General features: G+C 40.9%; 1 long non-coding RNA gene across 1 annotated transcript in view; it reads left to right on the top strand.

The window, feature by feature from the left end:
* Nucleotides 1–16829, top strand: part of LOC138521815 (uncharacterized) — a 109715-nt gene extending 92886 nt beyond the window's left edge. Inside the window, exon 3 of the long non-coding RNA XR_011283132.1 lies at nt 16578–16829. This is a non-coding gene — a long non-coding RNA (uncharacterized lncRNA). The remainder of the gene's footprint in view (nt 1–16577) is intronic.
* Nucleotides 16830–17150: the final 321 nt, after the last annotated feature.

Consider the following 17150-nt stretch of genomic DNA (forward strand, 5'->3'; position numbering starts at 1 on the left):
TATATTCCCAAAATTAGATCATCCTTTTGTGCCTCAATCAGATCTTGGTCTGGTGTAACATAACTCCATTGTGCTACTGGTTCATCTACCCCCTTTGGTGCTTTAGAACGTTTTACTGCATCAATTTGTAATTCACCAAGTAAATGTTCATAGGTAGCAATTCTCCCATCACGGCCCCAATTTTAGCCAGGTGATCTGCCTTATCATTCCCCTCCTTATCCTCTCCTGGAGTTTTTAAATGCCCACGAATTTTCCTCCAGTATAATTTTAAGTCATTCTCTGACACTAATCTGTCTATGGCTTGTATCATGTTTCCATGTTTAAGTGGCTTTTTGTTGTATTTAATCATGCCTCTCGCTTTCCAGCCATCTACATATTCCACAAAGCTATTTCGTGCATAGTCAGAATCAGACACCAGGACAATTTCACTGAATTTACTATCAACCGCAGTAGCAATTGCTTTATAAATGGCTGCCAACACCGCCACTTGACTACTCATAGCTGCAATTCTCATCCCTATAATAAGGACGCCTTCACATTTCAACCAGACATTTCCTATTCCTGATACTAATTGTTTATTACTGTCATTTTCAATGTGAAAAGCACAACCATCAACATATACAGTTTGCAAGTCCTTGCATGTCTTCATCAAAAGCTTTGTGTGGTGATTGTTCATATTCCTGTAAATTAGGTTCCACTTCCATTTCGTTTGATATTTGTTCAGCTGCACAGTCATGTAAATCTGCTAAACCTTGAGCAATTGGGCTTTTTTTATTTTGGCTATATCTCACTTCTACAGGAAAACCCTGTAATGCCAGCATCCATGAAGTGATTCTGGACTGTGCTAGATTACCTTACCTAATTCTTTTACTCTCTAAAAACTGCAAAGGTTGATGATTTGTCTCAATAATCACCTTTTCTCCCTGAACAATGGGGCGGAAATGTTGTAGCGCCCACACAGTGGTTAATAGGGCCTTTTCACATTCATTGAATATAATTTCAACTTGGGAAAATGCCATACTTGCATAGGCAATGGTTTTGTGATTCAAATCATGTTTTTGTGATAACACTGCTGACATACAATGTTCAGAGAAACCTATTTCTATAAAGAAATCCCTGTCCTTTATGGGATATGCTAAACATGGTGCCTTTACAAGACATTCCTTTAATTTAGCCACTGCCTCAGACTGCTCTTTTTCCCATTCCAGGGTGTATTCAGTTTAAGCAGTTTAGTCAATGGTTGAGTGATTTCAGCATAATTTTCAATGAACTTTCTGTTATAGCCTGTCATTCCTAATAAACTTTTTACCCCTTTCACATTTGTAGGGTCTTTTAGTTTTTGTATAGCCTCTATTTGCGCAAGGTCTCTGAGGAAGCTATCATAGCTGACCTCACAGACGCAAATAATAATTAAAAAATATGGGAAATTCACATTAAAACACGCACTTGACTTTTATAAAATGAAAGTGTCCCCGATTTTGCTGTATGGGGTGGAGGGAATGGTGTTAAACAAATCTCACCCATGGGACGCTCTTGAATCCAAATATTGGAAAGAGATCTTAACAGTACCTAAGGCAGTTCCGATTGCATTGATCCGGTACGGGCTAGGCCTGTTGTCCCTCCACGCCCAGGCAAGTTGGAGACAATGTGCGCTACTGCAAAAGTGCATATTGGGGGTAAACACGAGTACCATCTTAGAAGTTTTAGCCTTTGCCTTGTTGAAATCAAGAATTAAATTCTCAGGAGAGTGGCTTAATTGCATCTTAAAATGTATGGCCAGGGCAGAGGTATCACTTCAGCTGTTACTGCTGAATACGGACCGCGCTAAAAGAAAGATATATTATGCGGACTGGGCAGGGACGCTTGCCACCTGCAATCTCTACAAAGACTTTAATGTCTGGTCTTATGGTATAAAACCTTATGGGAGAATGGCCTCGTACCTGGCAAAATTTCCATCGCCTGAGACCAGGTCAGAGTTCCTAAGGTTTAGACTTAATTTGTGGGGCACGCGTGAGGTGCTGGCCAGGCGCAAAGTCATCACTGCAGCGCAGAATTACTGTAGATATTGTTTACACACATCGCAAATTGAAACCCGTCAGCATCTACTGATTGATTGTCCGGCTCTAAGGGAGGCCCGTAACAGATGTTTCCTTAACATTCTCACATTTCACAATTATACTTCAAGTGTGTGTAGATGGCAAACAATATTCTCTTCTCCAAGAGAACGTGTCCAAATGGCAGTGGTACAATTCTTCAGACTGATTCTTCCGAAAGTTGAAGTCACTGAGGGTTAGACAGAAATAGCGATTCCATAGGTTCATAAGTCACAGGGTCCACAGTGAAGTAAGATGTCAGATCTTTTTAGGATGCCTGTATGGAATTTCATGATAGGGGGAATGGTTAGAATATTCCTTCTGGTTAAAGGAGCCGGAATAGATCTAAATCTGTTAGTTGTAATATGTTTTTAGTGTTCTCTTTTTTTATGTAATTTGGATACATTTGTTATTGTTGTATTAGGAAAACTTTTGTGATGTAGGAAATTTCTAAATGATTGTGTAAATGGTGATAAAATATTTGAAAAGTTGTTATGCAACTAAATCAAATAAAAAATAAATTAAAAAAAATAGCCTCTATTTTTTTCTTTTGTGGATTTATTCCATGTTCAGTCACTTCATGGCCTAGAAAGTTCACTTTTTTCTTGCACCATTGTGCTTTCTGCAATTGGCCAAGCACCTTTCTTATTTCATCAAAATGGCTTTTCAAGCTTTCATTTTTTATCAGCACATCATCCACATAAACTATGGTTCCTCTTTCTGCTGCATCAGGCATTGCTTTTCTCAAAAAAATGCCAAATTCACTCCCACTATTGACGTGCCCTAATGGAGTTCTAACCCATGCGTATTGAGTCTTATCAAATGAAAAGGAAAATAAATTCTATATCTCCTCTGCCAATGGCACGCACCAATATCCAGAGGTGAGATCTAATGTGGTAAATACTTTTGAACCATGTATCTGAGCTAATCCCTGATCAATGAATGGCAGTGGCCATCTGGATACTGGCACTCTTTTATTTATCTTGCTCAAATCTGCACACAGTCGTCATTGACCATTTGTCTTTGACACACCTAAAATAGGTGTATTGGATGCGCTATGAATGGGCCTGATGATTCCGCGAGACTCCAAATTTTTAATAATCTCTGCCAATGACTCTAAACACGCCAATGGTAGTCTATGCTGGCGCACAAATATTGGACTTCTGTTACACCCTTCCCGTAGCGTGGCCACATGTAAATCAGTTAGACCGCAATCAGAAGCATCTTTTGCAAATACATCTATAAACTCCATAAATATCTTCCTCAGTTCATTTATATCCTCATCGTTGTCACATGCATCCGCTGATAAAATCTGCTCCTCTACCATTTTGGAGAATTCTGGAAAATGTTCTGGCATGGGAATCTCGGCGCTTTCCTCTAATTGTGTGGCTGTGTCTCTTTCTAAAGCTGCCACTTTTAAATGTTTTGGCATATCAGCTTCCACTTCAATGGGCTGATTTTCTATTTCATTTTTATTTAAGTTAAATGTTATGCAATCCTCTTGATGACAGCACACTGTCTCGCTTGAATCATAAGGGTACACAGAATTAATTTAAAATATCCTTTTGGGCTGAGAGTCCAGGTATTCTGGCAATTCACCCTTAGCATCTACATACTTTTCAGGGATATTTCTAATCACCATGTTATTTAGATCTGCTGTCTAATGTGATTTTTGTATGGCCATTCCTACTGCGGAGTTTTCCTCTAAATGAATATCCTGACAACCTTTATTTTTCACCATCATTTTTACAGACCCTTCACCCACATCTACCAATGGAATGTATTCATAATCCAGGCCTTGCTGTTTTATGGATTCATTCAGACACACAAATGCATCGGAATCTTTCATCTGCTGTCCATTTTTGCATTTCAGTGTTATTGCAAACTGCTTTGTGGATAATAGTATCTTTCCTCATTTGTAATTCAATTGCATAAGGGACCATCTGCGCAAAGATAAGCCCTTCTTTTGTCTTCAAATTCAGGTGCCGGCCCACCTATGCGTGACCATATCTTTTGATTAAGGAAATCTAACACCATACACATTCTGTGCATGATGTCATTGCCCATGTAAAAGTCATTTTGTGTTCCACTCACTATCCAAACATTATGGTAAACTGTTTTTTGTCCAATGCTAATTTTCAGCATGCATCTACCTGCAATTCGGTTTTCAAAGTCTGGACCGTCCAAACCAGAGACATACTGGTTTTTAATCCTAAATTTCGGGATCTCCTCCCTTTCCATTATGTTTTGCAACAATTTCTCATTAATGAAGCTCCTTTCCTGTTCAAGCGCTAAAGTGGCTTTTATTGTTTTAGAATAGTCATTTATCCCAACATGTACCTATGGTTGCTCATCTTCCATGTGTATTTCAGCGAGAGTGGTAATGTGTTTTTCTGAACCTGCTCTAGGAGCAGTATTCTGTTTGCACGTCTTCTCTTTTAAATAAAAACATAAGGTGTGCTCATCTATGGCAGTTTGCCATTCTTTCCTTGGTTCTAAGTATATTTGTACAGGTAATTTTTCATTTTCACTCTGCATTTTGTCTTGACACATTAATATAACAGTGACGCTAGGTATGCAACTATTCTGGAGATACACCTCCACTGCATCATTTGTTTTTGCAAAGGTGTGACATTCATTTATATTGCTGTTTTGTGATTTTAGTTTCTTAGGTCTGAATGGTTTTTTAGTTAAGGACCATAGTACTCCATTCACCCCATTTATTAGAGGAGACAATCTTTTTAGGCAATCCGTTCCCATCAGAAATGGTATTTCACAAATGGATGTGACCAATACCTCCTGTTTCATTCTGTGTTTACCTATCTTTATGTCAACCTCGGTGACACCTATAATAGGCACCTCCTCTCCTTTAAAATTATGGACCTTGATTTTCCTTCACTGTGATCTGATTCTGCAGGGATCTCTCTTCATTGATACTCTTTACTAATTCTTTAGACATAATTGTGGCCTGTCCGCCAGTGTCAATCATTGAAAACGTATGGCATTTTTCTTCTACATAATACCTGTCTTCAATTTCCTCTAACACACATAAGAAATGCAAATTCTTACTGATTTCAGGGCTCACCTTTCTCAGGCCTTTTCACTTTTGGATAAGCACATTGGTAAATGGAAAGTCATTTTTCCCTCCTTTTTGCCCATTCCTATTTTTCCATCCTTTTTGCCCATTCCTGTGTGAGAGACTTTATTCATTTCTCCATGTTCAGAAGTTTTTGGAGTGTAGCCACTGTTCGCCCATCCATCCATGTATCATCAGAGGTCACACTACAACCCTCCAACTGAACATGTGTAACAACATCACTTGGCAATTTGTCATTGTCTAATTCTGTGCATTTGTGATTATTCAGTATGGTACCAGCCCTTTTAACCTCTTCAAAAATACGTGGTTCAAAGAATTCTTCAGGTGATTGACCTGTACCCTCCTTTTGAGCATTTATTTTTCCTGCCTGTTTGGTCATTGTTTTGATTGCCCAGGGAAGGAGTTATAGTATTGCCACTTACTCCCGGTTCACTGGTATTCCCCATGCATGAGTCATTTTTCTTAAATCTGTCTCTTTGTTATTTTGGATCTTCAGGTTTTCCTATTTCATTTGTACAAATCTCCAATGTTTGATTTAGTTCTAGGTTAAACCGTACCTCTCTTTTAGAAGTAGTTGCATTTTTTGTTACATGTTCATTTACTGGTATTTTCACTTTTAAATCATTAGGCATCTCAGAGTCATTATGCAAAATTACATCAGAACAAACTGTCTTTTTGGCACTGCAGGTATCATAAGTACTTAGTCACTTTTCAGAAGCCCCCCGGTCATTGCTATGGCCTTCTGCCCCCTCCTTTGATGACTGTTGTTGTGCTGTACAGAGCTTTCCTATTTGCTCAGCTAACATGTTCACTTGAGCCTCGAGGCACTGGAACCTTTCCATCTCTCTAGAATCCTCTCTGTGTGGCCTAGATCGATATTGGTTGTTTTCCCCCTGATTGGATCTATTCTGATACCTCTCAGGTGAGTGATTTCTATTGGGCTGGTTCCTGAACTCGTGATACATTTGTGTAGGGGAGCAGGGTGCGCCTATCCTTTGGTTGTAGTCCCCTGGTGGGGAATCATTGTACTGACGTGGAGTGTAGTTCATGTTCTGCCTCATGTCCTATCTCTCAGGTTGTGGGTACTGGCCCCTATGTTTATTCCCATTATCAGCAAATCGATCCACATCGGGGTCTATCCTGATTACCATATATCATGATGTTGGGATCAAATCTGCTTTGTGTCCCCAATGTCTGATAAGGACCATCATTTCTTTGATGCTGATTTTGTCTCTGGTTATCGTTCATACCTGACATATCACGTCGATAGCCTGCCCGGGGCCTATCTCATAAGTACCTGAGGCTGATGTAGCTCTCCCTATTACTAGGAACATGTGATTGAAACATTGGTGCAGGATGTGATGACCTTTGTTGATTACCCCTCTGTTCAGGTGCCAAATTATTTTTACTTGGACTTTCAGCAGACTCAAGGGACATTTTGGCTGACCTGATTTCCATCACTGTTGCTGAGGGTTCTTTAGATTTAGGTCTAGTATCTTTCATTTTATCACTTTCTCTACCCTGACAATAGAGTACCTCATATAGTTTTGTGCTTTGGTGTACAATCCATTCCAGGGACTTGTCATGGTCAAATTCACAGACCAATTGGGATATGATGTCTTTCTGTAGCCCATAGAAGTAGGCAGTTTTAAACTCCTTGGAATTGGGGTCAAAAGATACATCCAAGCGAGAAAATGCTCTTTTTAAGTCTTGTAAAAACTGGCGAGGGGATGTATTAGGCCCAGCAGTGATTGTGTAAGCGACTTTCTTTGCCTGCTGCAATGACTGGAAAGGAGAAAAATGACACCTAATCTCTTTTTCAAACTCTGCCCATGTCATATTCTGCTGTTCATTCAATCCTCTTATGATACTGGCCGTGGGAACATCTAAAGTTAAATGAAAATACTGCCTGTACTGTTCCTTAGGTATCTGGAGGGCTTTACAAATGTCATGAACCGCTTCTAAGTGATCCTCAATGCAGCATTCCCCTCCCTTTTTAAATGGTTTGATCAGGGCATTAATGTATTTCATTATCTTTATGGGGCTACTTGTTGCAATGCATGGAATTGCACTACTTGGTGACTCAACCCTGGTTCCAGGTGTATGGGATTGGTGGCGGCCCCCAATGGGAGTATCAAATCCCCCAAGTGCACTGCAGCCAAGTTCAGTCACCGGCCCATTCATTGGGGCACTAGCTCTTCGGGTAGAAATAGAATTCACCTCAACTCCATTGAATGTGGTGCCCTGCCGCCTCTCCTGGGACCTGGGAATGCACTTTTGCTGTTCCAAGTCCTTACACTTTTTAAGGAGCCTGTCTGCTTCGTTTTGCAAATAGTTGTTTTCATCACTCATTTTATTAATTACCTCCTGCATGTCACACATTTGCATTTGGCATTCATTACATTCTTTATTTCTCTTGTCTCTTTCTTGAAGTATTTTAACCAATTCTTGTTCTGCATTTTGAAGGTCACTTTCTTTTTCAAATTGTTCTTTTTGTAAAACTTGCATTTCTGAAACCATCTCATCTTTATCTTGTCTAATGTGGTCCACCAATGCTTTTAAGTGTACCAATTCTTGCTCACTGTCTTCAAACTGTTTATTGCTTTTGGACAATTGAACATCAAAATCTCTGCATTTTAACTGCATATCTTTTTGACATGCATCCAATTCCGCTCTTAACATGTACTCTTTCTTACTTGCCCCATCTAAGTCAGTCTTTAACCTGTTAATTAGCTGGGTATCATTTTCCTGCATTCGCAGGGACATATTCAAAATAAACCAGATCTTGGCGCACAGCCGTATCAAACAGTCTTTCTCTGCATTTTTATCGGCTGCATTTAATAACCTTAGAAGGCAGACCTGAATTATACTGCCTTCTGCAAAAATATTGTCTAGTTTTTCTTTCTGCACCTCACCATGAATGCGGTCATGCGATTCTGAGGTACTATTCGATGACCACGTCCCATGTGCAAATAATTTTGCCTCTAAATATTGCACTATGTCTGAGAATGTGGCTTCCCTTTGAGACATTCTGAAGTTCGTTTTTAGTGACACACTGCTATTATGAAATGGGTTCCCTTTAATGTACAGATGGCGGTGTGAGACACCCTTGCCACGCCCAGTAGGTGCTCTATGATCACTTTCCCGGCCTGCAACGCACCATAAATATGTTGGGTATTTTGTGTAGATTTGGGACCTAGCGGTATTTTCTTACCACCAAAAACAAAAATAGTTTAGTAATAACTACTCCTTGTATTTAGATTGGGTTTGGTATTATAGTGGTATAGTGGCTATGCATTATTTCAGTACACAGATACATTTGGTTGGTATATATTTCGTTGTGGTATAGTGGTGAGCATAATTTTTTTGTTTTATTTGTGGCCCCAACATACAAAACCCCTTTCTTTTGTTTAGACTGTTCTTGTGATCTCTAGATGCCTCAGGCTTCTACATTATTCAATAACACCACATTTTCATATGGAGTGCCACTTATGGCTGTTATCACTGATTTATCTATACCAGTGAGCTATGCTTCCATAAAGTATTCACAATAACATGTGGTATTATCACTAATTTATTTACATTAGTGAGATTATGTTTCCATGGAGTATTAACAATAACATGTGGTATTATCACTAATGTATTTACATTAGTGAGGTTATATTTCCAGAGGCCTCTCTCTCTGCTGACTCATGTACGTCCAGCAGACTATTGTGTTATGTTCAACTCAGAAGACACACACATACATATACACTGAGTGGAACCATGCACACAGCTATTTATAATTGCTCATAACATTCATTTATCTACATAGGCAGTTTGGCACATATATTACCTAATAACCTCCTCTTTTATTATGTGATATGGGCTAAATGCACCAGAGAAAGACAGAAGCAAGAAAAACTTTACACAGGTTGTGATTTATACCAGTTTCATTTCAAAATCATACATTACCAGCTTTGCGAGGCAGTCTTTTCTAGAATAAACAGAAGAGAAACAATTGCAAAAATACAAGGCATTTCATTAAGTTCTTTGCAACAATCAAAATTGACTTGCGTTTAGATGGCAACATTAGAATGTGGCATTTAAACACGGTGACTCCCCAATAGTGACTATCGCTACACTGCCTGCCTGATAATAAATCATTTGTCCGTCACAGCAAACTCACTCCATTCGTATATATTTACCAGCTATTTGTAGCTCTCCCACACACGATCTCCTGGCTGGTCGTCTCCGATAAGTGGCTCGGGGTCTTCTTTTTAAAGCACCCAGCGAGAACATGCAGTTCCAATCTGCAATCATTTGTTCTCAAGCCGGTGCTAATTGATTGGACACTCCAGTCTCCGAAGGTCATCAGTGCACTGGAACAACGCTTTCCAGCAGTCCAGCCAGGCGACCCTACAGCAACTCCAGCCAAGTCTTCACTGAAGCTCTGCAAAATGTCCACGCCCTTTCTCCCTCCCCGAGATACTCCAAGAAACCTCTGTTACAGCCCCTAAAGTGACATAGACACAATCAAAGTCCATCATGTCATACCCTCCTTCTTCAAACAATAGCTCACTTTTACAGTAAGAAACTGTATCAACTGATTTCCTGCTATTCGAATTTTTGCTTCCTGCAAAGACCGTGGACAGAGCAAAGAGAGAAGAAAAAAAAATCTGCACACCCGTTTAAAATGAATCTCAGCAAGCCTCATTTTGTACATGGAGAATTCATTATAATATCAAGAAGTTAGAATCGTGTTAATATTTGTTAATTACATTAATTAATTACGTATCTAATGTGTCTCCTGCCATAGAGGCATTTCAGCTGAGAAAAGAAAAAAATGGTGTGCTTGTAAACTAATTATTGAGAACAAATGATGTGTTTTTACAATGTGTAACCTGTCTTCATTTACATGTCCATATGTTACACTGGCAACACATGACTTGCTGTACCACATTATAGTAATACATTGATCCTATGCAGTGGTGCTGCGCTCCCAAAACACGCTAAATAATACGACATATCCCTATAACAGCCCTGGGAAGTATCTTGGGAGTGTGGGTGTTTGTACCGGTTTGTTGTAGTGTGTCAACATTGGTGTCAATTTTAGCCTGTGTACCTGTACATTGTCTTTGGTGCATCATTGTACATCTAGGTGAGGCTTTGAAGAGTTGCTGGCATCACTGGAAGTCAGGTCAGCAGCCCCAATGAGGTATGTGCCTGGTGATACCAGATTGACTCCTCACACAACGAAGTTGCTTCTCCTGATTTATGTGATGCAAGGTCAGTGCAGATACTGGCATGGGAATCAGTCTGATAATATTGCTGCAGCCAGAGCTGATACAGATGAATAACGGATGGCACTAAAGGATGAATGGAAGGTAAAAGCAGCGAACAGGTAACTGAATGGAAAGGAACAGGCAACAAATGTAAAGGAACTGAACCTGGAAACTGCACAGAGGGAAAGGAACAATGAAAACTAAGGTATGGTAGTATGAGGTCAGGAAGGCAGAATGGAAATACTAGCAGGCAGGATAGGCAGGGAATACTGGAAGAGCACAAGGAGAAACAAGGAGCAATGCTGAACTGAGGACTGGACAAGCAACAGGGAACCAAAAGACGAGAGAATGCAAGGCTAAGGACTGTAAGCAAATTTACAGTTAAAGGGCATGAGGGAGAGAGTATTCAGGATGTTGAAGGATTCAGGAACTGGCTGAGTATATTAAGATACTCTCAGCCATATCTGATGGGGGTTAGAATACCTCTGCACAGCTGGGAACGAGGATGCACATTTTTTGGTATGGTTGCGATAACGACTAGAGATTGCTGGCAGCACCACACATTCGCAGAACCAGAGATCCAGGCCGGCACACATGTGTGGTGACATTAAAATGGCAGAGTACTGGAAGGACTGGCCTCCATGTCTGGCTCACACCTGTGGTCCTGCTGTGCTCAAGCACCAGCAGGGGTAGAAGCACCAGGAAGGGCATCACAGGTAAGTGGATGTATATGCATGCATGTTTGTGCATCTGAGAGTGGTGCATACGGTGTGTCTGAGTGTGTATGCATGTGTGTTTTTTGGTCTGCAAGTGTTGTATATAGCATGTCTGGGTATGTATTTGAGTGGCTGTGCATGTCAGAGAGTGTTGCCTGTGTGTGTGACATAGTGAATCCAGATGAGGAGAGATCTAAATGTGCTGGAGGACGAGTTGAAGAGAAACCTGAATGTGAAGGAGGAAGTTCAGAGAGAACTGCTACAGGAGGGGGCAATGCAGAGAGAGTGCCAGGAACAGGTAGGTGGTACAGAGAGAGATAAGGACAGTAGGTGGTGGAGCAGAGAGTGGTGCTGGCAGAGAATGAGGACGTGTTGTGGAGGTAGTCAAGGCAATGGGAAGGGAGAAGGACGATTAGATTGGAAGAGGAAAACACCAAAGAGGAGCAGAGAGGACACTGAAGGTTGGATGAGGAGAACATCAAGGTGATGGGAATACTCCACAGTCCACAGGAGGAGAAAATTAACTAGGACAAGGGAGTATTGGAGTTCATGCACAAGAAGAGTATGAAGGAGGGGGGAGTTCAGAGTTTGGAGGAAGATGTTGGTAAGGAGTAGTGAGAAGTACATATCAAATAGCAGTAGAAAGTAGTGTGGTTGGAGTAAACTATCATGAAGGGGGGTGGTAACAGGAGAAGAACAAGCCAACAGTGGAAAGTTTCATGGAGACAAAGGGCCAGTCATAGAGAGACAGTACATCAACACCAGTGAACTTGTCTAAGGGATGTGGTTGGAGGAATGAGGTTGTGGCAGAATAGTGAGGATGTGAGCTGGTAGAAGCTTAAAGTAGCATGGTAGAGGCTTCAAAAACAAGTGAACATCGGTCCAGTGAGAAGAGTAAGATGGCCTAGGGTAGTAGGAGGAGAACCCTACAACAGGGTAGTATCCCCATAGCTGGCCTGGCACCCAGAAATCCACCTAATCCGATTTACCTATGGGAGAAGTTGGAAACCTTGCTAAGAGAATGTTCTGCTACAGTAGGAATGTTTGGTCAACTTATGAGATGCTTATATTCCCTTGGCCACAGGGAGATGCTTACTAGAAGCACAGTCTTCAGCCATGCAAGCCCAATTGTGCCCAAGAGCCTTGAGAGATTGTTGGTGGGGAAGCCCCATGTAAAATTAAATAGACTTTGTTTTAGTTTATCTATTGGATCCCTACATTTTGAATGTCTCCATTTATGTTTGAGTTTCTGCAATCAAGCCTTTGAAGTACATATGCCCGTGCTTCCCCTGGAGAGTCCACTTTACTGCAAGACAGATTGCTGCAGAGGTATTTATGTGAGATGCAGGGCCCAGTTTCTTCCATCAAAACAAATGAAGAGCTGTGGGTTCTCACTATTTCAGTAAATTCCCTCTGAAAGCCTGCAATGTGATCATTAAAAAGTAATTGAAAATGTCTTCTCCTGTTGGCCATGATGTTTTTCCTACTAGTAGACCCTGTAGCAATCAATGACGGTTAGTTAGTTAGTTTAAGGTAAGGTTTTAATAGGTTAATTTGGTTGTTTTAGTCAAGGAAAAGTGATTTAGAGGTTACAGCCCTCCTGTCTGAATGAGCACCAAAAGAGGAAATGGCAATGCCTGCAGTACTGAGAATTAACGTAGCCCAGCTGACATTGGTGGTAGAAGAAACAAGCGTATAAGGCTTTTGTAGTAAATAAGAGACTAGAAGGGTATTGTTTTGGAACATTAATAAATGAAAAAAGTAATTGCCTGTGGCATACAAATCCTGTTGTTGCAATTCAAACATTAACATTAGGTGGATCTTATGCAAGAAATTAATCAGAGAATTCAAGCCAATTTGGCAGGCAACACATTGAAAGTAAGATGCGTAGTAGATGATAATGAGAAGAAGATATTACTTTATACTAAGTTACCATCCCAAACGGAAGAATATTTAGGTTGGGTTGGTTGTTGATATTGGTAGTTCTTAAACCTCTCCTAACCAAAAAGTGTTTCCCGGCTAGATAAACACCAATTCAGTTGTGAATGGTGGAGATCACTGAATATTAACCATTCATGGAATGACAAGCTTTGCCTTTTTAAAAAAAAGCTGAACCAAGATATACACCACTTGAGTTGGAGAACCAGAACTCATCTGTACCACCAATGTCATTTGCTCTTGAACAATAAGGCTGAGGGTATTAACTGTTGGGTATGTGATAAGAGGATGGTGAGGAACCAGTCTGTGGAACTCTACAGATCACTCCTGAAGGCTTGATACCACACTTGACATGGCCAAAAGAGCATCACTAGGACCGACCAGGACTGCTTTCTGAATCAGAGAAGAGTCCTGTAAATTATTCAACCTGTATTAATAGAATAATCCTGGAAAAAAGGCATCCAGAGCTTGAGCTACTGGATCTGGTCTGCAGCTGAAGAATTTTGGACGTTTTAAGTGGGGAGTTCAACAAACCTACCTCTAAAGATCCCCGAATCTGGAAGAGGGTAGTGTATATATTCCTGTGTACCATCCACTTACTCTTGTCCTTGTGGTGGCAAGTGTTCCTGTGTGTTACAACACTGGAAAGGCCTGGATGGCTTGCATGGCGATATTCCTGTTGAGACAAAAGAGCCAAAATTGTTTTGCCAGCTCTTACAACTGTTTGGACCTTGTTCCCCAGCTGGTTAATATGGTTTATAAAACAAATTGTGGATGTGCTGTACATTTTGAGACGGCCACACCATTTTACTCTTTATTTGGATAAACTGTTTAGAGCAAAGTAACAAGATGGAAGTTGTGAACAGTGTATGTGGAGATTTGTCTCTAACATACCATTTGCCACTTTAGAAAGAAAACATGACAGGGTTTCTCAATCAAGAAGACAAGCATCTGACTCTATGATCAGATGAGGCAAATTCCTGGAAATGTCCCTGCCCATCAGGGCATTTATGTGTTTGAGCCACCAAAGGAGCTCCTCTGTGGCATCCAGGGAGAGAGATACAACATATGACTAGGTGAGACCTTTTTGTAGGTGACAAATGGTGAGCCTTTAAAGGGCCTTGTAATGAAGGGGCCCAGGAAATATTGCCTGAATTAAGGTTAAAAGCACCCCAACCACCCATGTCATAGAAAAGGAATCTGTAATCAGATTTGATTATATCACATTGCATGTTATTTTGAAGAAGGCTTTTTGCCAGAAGTGAGAAATGAACTGAATCTATGAGGAACCCTAGGCATTAGATGGATTAAGTTGGGGGGATAAATTATTGATTACTTAATCGAGATTCTGGAGAACTGGAATGTCCAGGGGCACATGGTTGTTGAGGATGGATGGACTGCAGGCTAGCAACAACATGTAACCTAAATAAGGCAGAGTCTTTCTTTTTGGTCTTTGTATTTTTGCGTATATAGAGCAGACCTAGTTGGGACCAATGCAGTGCTTTAAAATGTTGCTTGCGTATTAAAAAATATTGTAAAACAGCTAAACAGGGGACACATTTTGACGATAAGATTAGGAAGTCCTGCCACACATTCAAGTAGGAGTTGCCTTGTGTGTGTGAAACAGGATATATTGAAGAGTGTCCTTACTCGATAAATGACCAGTGCAGTTCCCTTAAACTGGGAAGATGTGGACAGATTCCCTTGATCCTGTTGTCAGGCAAACATGGGCATGTCAAATAGTCCTTATGGAGACTAGGTGCGTGGCAGAAACACTTGTGATGATGGAGTTCACCTGTCAAGGTATGCGATTACTAGAGATTGTCCAAGGGTTCTGAAGTCCTCTGACGGTAGAAGGGTTTTACCTTCTGGAGGAGTACCAGGTGGACTCGTACATTTGGCAATATGTTGTCAGAAGGGAAGTTCTATGTCAGAAGTGAACCTGAGTGATTTGGTGATTGGGGGCAGTTGAGTGAATTTATCAATGTGAATATAATTTAGCCAATGTCGAAATATCTACTGTTTAGCAGGATGCCGTAGCAGGACCAATTCTGGTTTTGTAGCATTGGGATTCAGGTAGGTGATTGTCATCCATGCTTGCATGGTAGGAAGGCACTCTCTGAGGTGTGGGAACAACTCACTCTGAGTTACACTGGAGTATCGTGTGCATTTTGGAGAAGTGAGATGTTGGGGTCACCCAGAGGTGACATCAGCATCTCCATGTAGGGATTGAAGATTACTGGTCAGAGGATTGAGCCTTCTCGGACTCAGCAGAGGACTGCATGATGGTCTGACCTGAAGTTTTGCATTTGAACTGCTTGGCATCTATCTGAGAGGTAGGAGGTAAAACAGTTGAGGACGGTGCTTGTGAACCACATTCTCTGATAGTGAAAACGCTGTTTAAAGTGGTGCGGTCAACCGTTACAAAAGCTGCAGCGTGGTCAAGGATGTTCTATGTGATTAGCCTGACCATTGTAGACTTCCACTCCAAAAGACTGCTTTTTTTGGCTGACACGCAACAGCCTCCAATGGGTGGGATTATGGCTCTATGGGGGTTTCACCCACTGAACCCACATGCCCAGTATCTCACACCTCACCCTAAACCATATCACCAGCCTGCCACACCTTGTCCTCCTCACCTCCTGCCCTGTCGCACACGAACACACCATGGCATTTGCCCTTCATCTAACCCCACAAGGCTGCAACTCCCACTCTGATCCCCTCCCACTCTGAACCCATGAAACAATTGCCTGCTTCTGGGCTCTGGACTTCCATCTTCCAGGACCGCTGACCCTCGCCTTCCTTTTGTGCTCTTCTAAGGGCAGTGTTTCCTGGGCAACCTCTTTTAGTTGGAAACAAATGTTGCCACAACCATTTAAACAATTTGATTAAGGGGTCAAGGAATGTTCAGTGACTTGATCTGACAAGAACTGATGATTTTCGATACCCTTCCACTGGTCTGTACTGTTATCTACCTTTATAAGGGAAAGAAGGGAGGGGAGGGGACGTCCATAATGTATTCCTGTTGCCTGTTTCAAGGTACCACCTGACCTAATATTGTAGAAAATGACGGATGAAATTAAAGGGATACAAAAGAGGTCGAATGATTAATGGAATTTTGGTAGAGCAAGGGCTGTCCCAGATGCTCAAATATATTCCCTTCAGATTCTGGAAGGGAAGACTTGTGTTTTTTGAGTGGTCTGTCAAGTCTACAACAACGATCAATAGGAACCTCTAAAAAGGTAATCAGTCATTCTACTCTAGGAAGAGAAATGAGATGGGGAATCCTTTTGGGAACAATTCTCCTAACTTATGTTTATCGGCGTGTGAACGTTTGCATTTATTGGAACTCTGAGTGGAAATAGGAACATGTTTGCAATCGCTAACATGCCAAGAAAAGATATCACCCCTTTTAAAAGGCGAAGAAAAGAGAGAATCCTGTGAAACCTGATTTTGTTTTCTTTTTCAGGCACTTTTCTAGCAGATACGGATGAGGAAGGTGCAGAATTCTCAGCAGGAAATAATGGGCAGTCGGCGAATTTAATAACACCAACCTTCGGGAGCAGCAAAGAAGAGGAGTTGGTGATGACGTCTTGCATGTATTTACCCTGCTGTTCTGCACATTAATTTTGGATAGGAACTAAGTTACATGTGTTAACTCCTTAAAGCACATTCATTTTTATCTTCGTACCTGTTCATATGTTTATCATAGCGATTTCAGTAAAGGAGTTTATTACATAGAATTACTGTACTTTGGTGAGGGTTTCGTTGCATTCATGCGCGCCTCAGATTGATATGCTTCCGCAGAACACCTTGTGTCTGGTTATGCAAAGTGTACGATTTCACAGATTTTAGCCAATGCCCATAACAGTGACTGTGCCTCTGGGGCACACATGCTTAAATGTTATTTATTTATTTGTTATTGCAATTGGTTTATACAAACCTTTACAATGTAGAACATAAGAACATAGATCTATGACAATATACCAGTTAGAAAGAAAAAAAGAAAATCACATTCTTAATACATTAGAATTAGTACAAT

Source organism: Ambystoma mexicanum, chromosome 1q, assembly GCF_040938575.1.
Source record: "Ambystoma mexicanum isolate Mex_15411 chromosome 1q, UKY_AmexF1_1, whole genome shotgun sequence".
Lineage (NCBI taxonomy): Eukaryota > Metazoa > Chordata > Amphibia > Caudata > Ambystomatidae > Ambystoma > Ambystoma mexicanum.